Source organism: Musca domestica, unplaced genomic scaffold (genome assembly GCF_030504385.1).
Source record: "Musca domestica strain aabys unplaced genomic scaffold, Musca_domestica.polishedcontigs.V.1.1 20, whole genome shotgun sequence".
Taxonomy (NCBI): Eukaryota; Metazoa; Arthropoda; class Insecta; order Diptera; family Muscidae; genus Musca; species Musca domestica.
Genome location: NW_026712250.1, coordinates 2,017,947 through 2,027,372, shown reverse-complemented (window position 1 = coordinate 2,027,372; position 9,426 = coordinate 2,017,947).

Sequence of the window (9,426 nt, the reverse complement as noted above, 5' to 3'; positions counted from 1 at the left end):
CACGTAGAATTTTTACTCCAAATATTTTTTCCAATAAAAAAACTTACGTCGAAAGATATTTTCCACAGACCAAGGTTATTCCGAAAAAAAATTTCGTTGAAGTAGGTCACTTCGAAAAACATTTCCAAGTAGAAAATTTATCACGCATAACTTTTCCAAGAAAAGGATACTCCGAATATTTTTTCCAATGAAAAATATACTCCGAAAGATTTTTTCCACAGATAGAGATTACTCCAAAAAAAAATTTCCGTAGATAGAGGTTACTCCAAACAACTTTTCTAAGTAGGGAATTGACAACGAATAATTTTTCCCATAGAAAAAAGGATACTCCGAATATTTTTTTCAAAGTAAAAATTACTCCGAAAAAGCTTTCCCATTGTTTTAGGTTACTCGGAATATTGCTGTTACTGAAAAATCAATTGAAATAAATTTTCAATTGAATTGAATAAATTTTCAAAAAGACGAGTTACTCCGAATATCGCTTCCAAAAGAAAAGATCATTCCGAAAAAAATTTCCTGTAAAAAATGTAGGTTCAAAACACTTTTCCATAGGAAAAAGGTAAATCCGAAAAAAAAAAATTTGTGGTTTAAGCCATTACGAGTTTTAAAAAAAAATCTACTCCGAATAGCTTATTTATAGAAAAATATTTCTCCGAGAATTTTTTCTATGGGTTAAGGTTACTCCGAAAAATTATTTCTACCAAAAAAAACGATACCTCGGATTTTGTTTCTATTGATAGAACCTATTCCGCATGAAATTTCTACAAAAAAAAAGTTACTCCGACTAATTTTTTCAAAAAAATTTCCACGAAGAAATTTACTCCGAATAATTTTTTCACATGAAAAGGTTACTTCAAAAAACGTTTCTATGGAGTAAGGCTGCTCCGAATGGCTTTTCTACAAGAAAAAATTACTTCGAATAATTTTTTAAGGATATAAACTATTCCGAATAACTAAATCATAGAGTATTGGTACTCCGAAAAACTTTGCCGTAGAAAATGTTGCTAAAAATCTTCTCCACTTAAAAAAGTTATTTCGAAAAACTGTCCATGGTGTATAGTTAATTCGTAGAAATTCTCTACAGTTTAAAACTACTCCGAAAAGTTACTCCGAATAAATTTCTAACAGGAAAGAGTTATTCTAATTTTTTTCTATGGAGAAAGGATGCTCCGATTGACTTTTCTACAAGGAGAAGTTCCTCCGATTAATTTGTTAAGGATAAAAACTACTCCGAGTAACTATTTCACAGAGTATTGTTACTCCGAATAACTTTCCCGTAGAAAAATGTTGCTCCAAGACACTTTTCCATTTAAAAAAGTTATTTCGAAAATTTGTTCGTGGTGTATAGTTACATCGAAAAAAAAACTCCACTTATAAAAGTTACTCCGAATAAAATTTCCCCGAAAAAGTTATTCCGAATATTTTTTCCATCGGAAAAATGTATTCTAAAAAAGGTTGCTATGGAGAAAGGCAGCTCCGAACGACTTTTCTACAAAGAAAAGTTACTCCGAATACCTTTTTTGCGGATAAAAACTACTCCGAATAATTATTTCGTAGAGAACTGTTACTACAAAAGGCTTTTCTATTGGAACTTGTTACTCCGAAAAACATTTCTTCGAGAAATAATACCTTGGTTATATTTTGTACTTAAAAAAAACATTCCGAATAACGATTCTTCAAAAAAAGACTTTAGATAATGTTGATCCTAAACATTTTTTCATAGAGGAAAGTTACTCCGAATAAATATTCAATGGATAAAAATAACTCAGAATAACTTTTCCAAAAGGAAAAAGATAATCTAAATAACTCCAAATAACTTTTCTGATAGAAAAAATTACTCCGAATAAATTTTCCATACGAAAAAGATAGTCCGAAAAAGTTTGCTGATAGGAAAAGTTATTCCGAATAATTTTTCTACGGATAAAAACTACTCCGAAAAACTATTTCGGAAAGAATTGCTACACCCAAAGTCTTTTTTATAAAAAAAATCTTCAAATAACTTCCTCATAGAAAAATGTTACTCCAAATAACTATTTTGACGAAAAATTTTCTGAAGGGCAAAATTTATTCTTAAATTCGGAGAAATTTTTTTTTAGTCCGAATAAATTTTCGATAGAGAAAAGTTCGCCGATTTTTTTTTTTAAATTCCTTCGAATAACTATACAATAGGAAAAAGTTTATCCGAATATACGTTCGGTAGACAAAAGTTTCCTGGAATAATTTTTCCAAAGAGAAAAGTAACACCTACTAAGATGGCAACCCCAAAAATTAGCTCCGAATAATTTTTCCAATGGAAAAATCCCAATTTACGCCAATCGGATTTTCTATAAGCAAAAATTTTCAATTTTTTTTATAAATCTGTTTTTAAATCCACTCCTTTCTATTCTTCTTTTATCCCCTCTCCCGCCATTGTCTCCCTTGGCTAATCCTCAATTAATTTCAAATTAAGGATTCACCTCAAAAACAATTTGACATTTTTTCTGTTTTCAAAATTGTCCTGAGCCTTGTGGTCCATAATGTCAATCTCTTGAGAGATCATCATTACACAACCCCCTCTTGAGTCTTGAGCTCTATTGCACTAAGCCGACTTAGCACGAGTACTAAGCCAGGACTTAGCAATTATCCCATAAACAATTCCAATGATCTCTCTCCCTCTCGTCGCTCGCTCCCTTTGTACCATCGAACTAAATAAGGCGGCATCAATTACAGGATTTTCATCTTTTTCTGCTGCTGCTGCTGCAAACAAAAGTCCTAGATTTAGATCCTTCCAATCTTCCTTTCTTTGTTGTTAACTGCAGAAATGAAGGATTTCTGTTAACTATTGGATCGAGCAAAAAAAAGGGAACATCCTCCCCGGTTGGTTCAGCCAAGTCGTATTGAATTGCAAATCCATGACATGATAATTAAAAAACGAGGATAATCCAAATCCATGCCTCATTCATTGTTGCTACGGCTGGCTCTATATTCAGCTATTAGCAACTGCCTACTTTTGAATGGTGGTTCCTGCTGTTGTTGTTCTTGTTTCTTCATCTTGTTATTGTTGTAGAGCAATTTGCCAAACCGTTTTGAAATGAAAAGAGATTTAGTCTACCGCAAACATAAAGACAAATCTCGCCCTGACAAAGGCAATTAAAAATGTTTATTCTTTCGAGAACAGAAAGCAGATTCTGCCGCTCCTAACTGCCTGCCAGCCAGCCTACGAGCCAAACAGCCCTGCCTTGGAGGCACATAGCTGCCGCTGCTGCTGCCGCTTGCAATTTAAGAACACTCTTCCTGCACAAATTGACATTTTCCTTCTAAGTGTTGTGTTCATAGTTTTTGAGAGCACCGACATTTCTTGTTCTTCCTCCATGTTGTTGTTGTTGTTGTTCCTATTCTTGTTGTTGCTAGTTTCCCCTATTTGTTTTCATATTTTTTTGTTGTGTTGTTGTTCTTCTTCATCTTTTGTAGAAGTATTTGTAAACAACAGCCTTAATGCTGTTATTATTGTTGCTGTTGTTGCAATTGTTTAGTCACCAGCATCCATCCTCGAGAGGAGTGGTGATGCCGTAGCCATCCACCACACCACACATCCATGTGTACACGCCTTGGAATGTATATTATTTTAGCACGATTTCATGTCTATATTTTTTCAGGCAAGTCGCAGGCGAACTGTTACACGCTCTTTGCCATGGAGGGAGGAGGAGGAGAGGAGAGGGGAGTAGTTTGGCTTTCTATGGTGGAACTATTTCTTTACACACTGGTCAGATGGGGGAATGGGATGTTGGCTAGATCAATGAGTTTGGAAAATATCCTCCAATCGATAGAGGATATACCTGTAGAGGATCCAGTGTTCATAGAGAACAATTTAAAGCTGTCCTACCTATAGGAAACTTGGGGAACCCCTCCGTCTATACAAAAGCAGTGGAAGATCTCTGGAAGGTTCTCTTCTCCGGGAGGCCTTTATGTCTACCTTTACCATCCAAAGAAAGTCTCCTTTCCTGTAAGACCTCCTTCCGTAAGACCCCACTCAAAAAAAAGACATTCAGAAGGGTAGTCTATACATAGAAGTTCTTCAGAGGGGGTTTTCTCTCTATAGAAAATCTCCAGAATAGAGAGGAATCATAGATGCTTTCTAGTAGACCTCCAGAAATTCTTCTTGACATCAAGGGGGTCTTTTTTTCTATAAGGCCTTCAGAAGTTTTACCTTTTCTTTACAAGAAAACCGTACTCTTTCCGAAAAGACCTCCAGGAAATGCTAGACCTTCAAAAGGCCATCCAACTTTGGTGTTCTCTCAGGAAAAAGGACTTTCCTCTGGAAGACCTCCATCAGGAATTCTCTAAAGAAAGACCACCTTTGGAATTCTCTCAGGGAAAGGGACTTTCCTAGTCCTCCAAAAGGTATTTTTCTCTGAAAACCTCCATCCGGAATTCGTTTAAGACCGACCACCTTTAAAGTTCTCTCAGGAAAAAGGACTTCCCTAGACCATTACGAAGATTTTCTGGAAGTCTTCTTGGATAGAAGACTCTCTTAAGGACTCATGGGAAAAAATGAGGTTATTTTACCAAGAAGACCACGAGAAATTCCGGACTGTTTTCTTGCCGGAAGAGCTGCAGAGGTCTTTTTTTCTCTAAGGCCGAAAGCCCTCCAGAAGGTTTTTTTTTTCAAGAAGAAGAGGACCTACAACGGATCTTCTTTTCTCGAAGGCATGCAGAGGGTCTTATGTTCCAAAGGTCCTGCAGAAATGTTTCTTTTGTAGAAGACTTTCGAAAGATTTTCTTTTCTAGAAGTCGTCCAGAAGGTCTTTTTGCCTAAAAGTCCTACAGAGAGTCTACTTTCCCAGAAGGTATTTCTTCAACAGAAAGTAGGTATTTCTTCTTCTTCTTCTATAGAAGATTTCAAGAAAGTGTTCTGTTTTAAAAGGTTCTTCTTTTCATGGACGAACTCCCGATAGGCCTTTCAGGTGTTATTCCTTTCACAGAAAAGTGTTTTCCATTGAAAGAAGAGCTTTAGGGGATATTCCGTCTATGGGAAATCTTAGGAAGTCGCTTATCTTTAAAAGAACTGCAGAGAGTCTTTTAAACACCGGATAAATCTTATCTCTACCTCAAAGAAGTTCTCAGTCATTCCGAAGATCTTTCCATAAAAGATCTCTTGAGTTTCCACCCACAATTGACTTCTTAGAAGCTTACTCCTCTTAATGTATATAGTATATCTTCAAAGTCCTCCATCGACCACAAGGATGTCCTCTAGGAGTTATTTCTCCAAAGGATACATCAAGGAGATACTCAATAAAAGAAGACGCCTGGAGGACCCTCTATCGTAAAAAGTATCTCCAATCTAAAAAAGACCTGGTATGAGAGGAAGACCTCTGAATTGCCTTCTATTGTAAGCGGAAAGTGTCTTCTATTCCCAAAATACCTCCAGTAGATGCTGTCTAAAGAATATCTCCACAAGACCTTCTAAGCCTATAAGTCCTCCATATGGCCCAACTATAATGGAAAACTTACAGAAAATTTTATCTTCAAAGGACCTCTTGAAAGTCTAAAAAATCTTCTATAATTCTACAAAATACTTCCATGTATGTAAAAACTGCAGGAGGCCCTAGATCTACAAAATATCCCTAATTCTTTGTGGGGTTATGTCCTGTCTCCAGTCCAAATTTGTCCATTATCTCTATGCATTCAGATCCACAATTCTTTCCCAAGATGCTCCAGCCTGCAATAGACACTGTGAGACAAACTCGCCTTTTTCTCCTCCTCCCTCCTATCTTCCTCCATTACCTCTGCCAAAATAAAAACAAAACTACATCATCAACAGCAACAACAATTTTATGCTCGAAGAAATCAGAATAAGTGTTATCCTTTCACTTCATAGTTTCAAAACTAGAGGCACACGGAACCGAGAATTCTTCCGTTTCGTGTGGAAAAGCCAAAAGTGGACGTGGAAGAAGAAGAAGCAGCAGCAGCATCAAATATGGTGGAATGGTAATAGAATGGTCATGCAATTTACAGCAACTCTTAGTTGGGCCATCGTGCGAGTGTGTGTGTCGATGTGTGTCTGTGTGAGTGCGAGTGCTGTGCGTAGCCAGGAGGGTTAGTTCGTTAGTTAAGCCACTCGACAATATCAACATCCTACCGTTTATAGTTCTTAGCAAATCTTATACAAAAACAATAACAACAATGGTAACAGCAACAGCAACAACAACGACAAGATGAAGGAACAGGAACCATCTAAAGATTGTTCGGAGGCAAACGCTTTTGTGCCAGCAGTATTAGTTAAGATTTAATTGAATGTAAACAATTCCATCTGCCTCCTGCCTGCTTTCGGCTGAATGGCTGGCTGACTTGGATGACGACCTCTATATACCTATTTATATTTACAAATGCAATTGTGTGATGTGTGTGTGTGCATTGCATTCTCTGCGGAACAAGGATGGGCTTTGTTCTTCTACCCATTTTGATCCTTTCTTTTATTGGCAGCCAGAAGAAGTACCGGCACAAATAATGACAATTAAAATTGAGCCAAAGATTATTTACAGGCCCAAGAGAAGGAGAGAGTGTGTGTGTGTGTGAATATCTGCCCATGTAAGAGTCCTGTTTATATTCTCAGCACCATTATGGGCTCTGTCTTATCAGTTTCTTAATCAGTAAAATCGAAGATCTCTTCCTTCCAGTGATTTAAATGAAAATTTCATTTACACATTCGTGGCTATTTAACGAGTGAACGGAGAGATTTGATTTTACAGTGGCGAGCAAAAGTATGCAACCATATGTTTGTTTTGTAAACGAGGAAGATAATTTGAAGAAATCTGTATATTCAAGGCATTTTTGAAAGATTTAAAGAATTTCTGTATCGCTGTGATTGTCGTCTTTTCGATAATCCAATGTCGACCTACATATCCCTAAGAGTTGCCAGAAAAGTGAAATTCGTTCAAAAAGACAAAATGTCTAAAATCTTTATTTTAATATTAGGAACATTTCGGACGGAATTAATGAGGGTATGTAAACTTAAAGTTGAAGGTATCAATGTCTTCAAAAAATTTTGGAAAAAGCTTGAATGTTCAGTTTCAATGGGTACTCTATATAAATAAGATAAACTTACCCGCACCCCTTGATGAAACCCACGCACAGATATGTGAATAGAATTTTCCTTAGCTTGGAAGCTTTTCCAAAATATTCCCTATATTTACTGATCCCCAGCAGTTCCTCTTTCGATTTCAGAACTTGATTAGATTTTCAACAACAAGTATAATTTCTTGTAGATTTTGTCCGAATTTCGATTTTTTACTTTCTAAACTAAAGAATATTTCTTTTTTAAAATTATTATATCCTCCACCAAAAAATACACCTCAAAGCATTCGTCGGAGACCCCAAAAAGTATATATATTCCAGATCTGAATAAAATTATAAGGCGATTTAGCGTTGTCCGCCTGCCTGCTCGGCGGTCTGTCTCTTGAAATCACGATAGAGTCCTCATTACTGAATCTAGAGTTTTGAAATTTGGAGGTTTATATTATATGCATGACATTTGATATTGAAAATGGGCTATATTGGTCCACTTTTTAGATATGGCCTCCAAATAAAAGTACCTCCGGATTTTCGGTATTTTGAAGGTTTCTGGTACAAATTCCAACTAAATTAGATGAAACTTGACAATTGAGGGTCTCTATAGGTCTGTTCTTTCCTTGCGAAAAATATTCTATTACGGTCTAATAATTGGAATAGCCCCTACATAACGGTACCTCCCGATTTTCGATATTATGAAGGTTTCTGCCATAATTTCCAACCAAATCATCTGAAACTTGGCAACTGGGGTTCTCGGTAAGTTTTTTCTTTCTTTGCATCCACTAATTGGTGTAGCCTCCACATAACGCTACCTCTCGATTTTCGATATTTTTAAGGTTTCTGCCACAATTTCCAACCAAATTGGATGAAACTTGTTCTCTGTTATCTAGGTCTGTTCTCTTCTTACAAAAAAAGTTCGATTCAGGTCCTCTAACTGTTGTAGCCTCCATATAACGCTACCTACCGATTTTCGATATTTTGAAGGTTTCTTGCACAATTTCCAACCAAATTAGATGAAAGTTGACAACTGGGGTTCTCGGTAGACCTCATCTTTATTTCGCTTCAGGCTCACTAATTGGTATAGCCCCCATGTAACTGTATCTCCTGATTTTCCATATTTCGACGTTTTCTGCCACAATTTACCACCAAATCAGCTGAAACTTGACAAATGGGTTACCGGTAGGTCTGTGGCCTCCATGCGAAAAAAAAACTTCCATTAAAGTCCACTAATTGGTATAGCCCCCATATTACGGTTCCTCCCGATTTTTTTTAAAGGTTTCTGCCACAATTTTCAACCAGATTAGATGAAACTTGATAATTGAGGTTCTCGGTAGTCTGTTCTCTCCTTGCAAATCGTTTCAAAATTTAATAATGATATTTTGTAATTGATACTACAGTTTGTGACAGATAATTGTCTATGCAGGCCTTCGTATAGCTTCCATATAACGGGGCCTACCTGTATTCAGTATTTTTAAAATTTTTAGAGACATAATTTATCGGATCTGTTTCTACATCCTGTGACAGAAAATTGCCTATGCAGGTCCACGTCGTCGTGTAGAACCCAAAATACCGATAACGCCCTATATTCGTTTTTTAAAGATTTTAACAGAATTTTTTACGGATTTATTTGACTTTTGTTTATTTATTTATTTATTTTTTTTTTTTTGTAAATTTCAATTTCGTTTAAAATAGTCGTTCCAAGTTCGGTCCGGTTTTTACTTGTTTTTGTTTTGTTATTTCTTGCTGGGTTTTGCCTCCTTTATGAGGTAAAATATACAATAGAATTGACAATTGGGTTATTAAATCGGGTCAACTTTAAACGAACTTTAGAACCCTAAAAGGGTTTTTTAGCTGTAGATGTGTAGTTTTCCATTGGAAGGAGATGCCTTAGTGAAATCTTCTTTTAGAAATAATAGCTCCAGAAAAAGCCTGATTATTGGTCCTTTACGGAGCCTCCATTGATAGAAGAACCCTCAAGGAACCCTTATTTTTTTCTCCTGTTTAAACACAAAAAAATTGTGATTCTCTCCAAAAATTTCCAAAATCAACTCGAAATTTCTTAATTGTAACAATAATTACAATAACAACAACAACAACAACTGCGAAGATGTTTTAATTTTCTCAGCTATCGATGGTCAATGACAAATATTTTCAGTATTTTAACAAAAAATTTAATTGCCGGGCTGTAATTAAAAATTGTCTCAAAAGTGTTTTTACAAAAGAGAGCAACCCCCTAAAGAGAGAAAGAGAGAGAGCGGAGAATTTCAGCAATTATATTAATTGCCAACGGCAAGGGAAGCTAAAAAAAAAGACCAAAACCTTAGCAATATTTCGTTTATTAAGCCATCTCCTTACGATTAAGCACCGCCACCATCCATC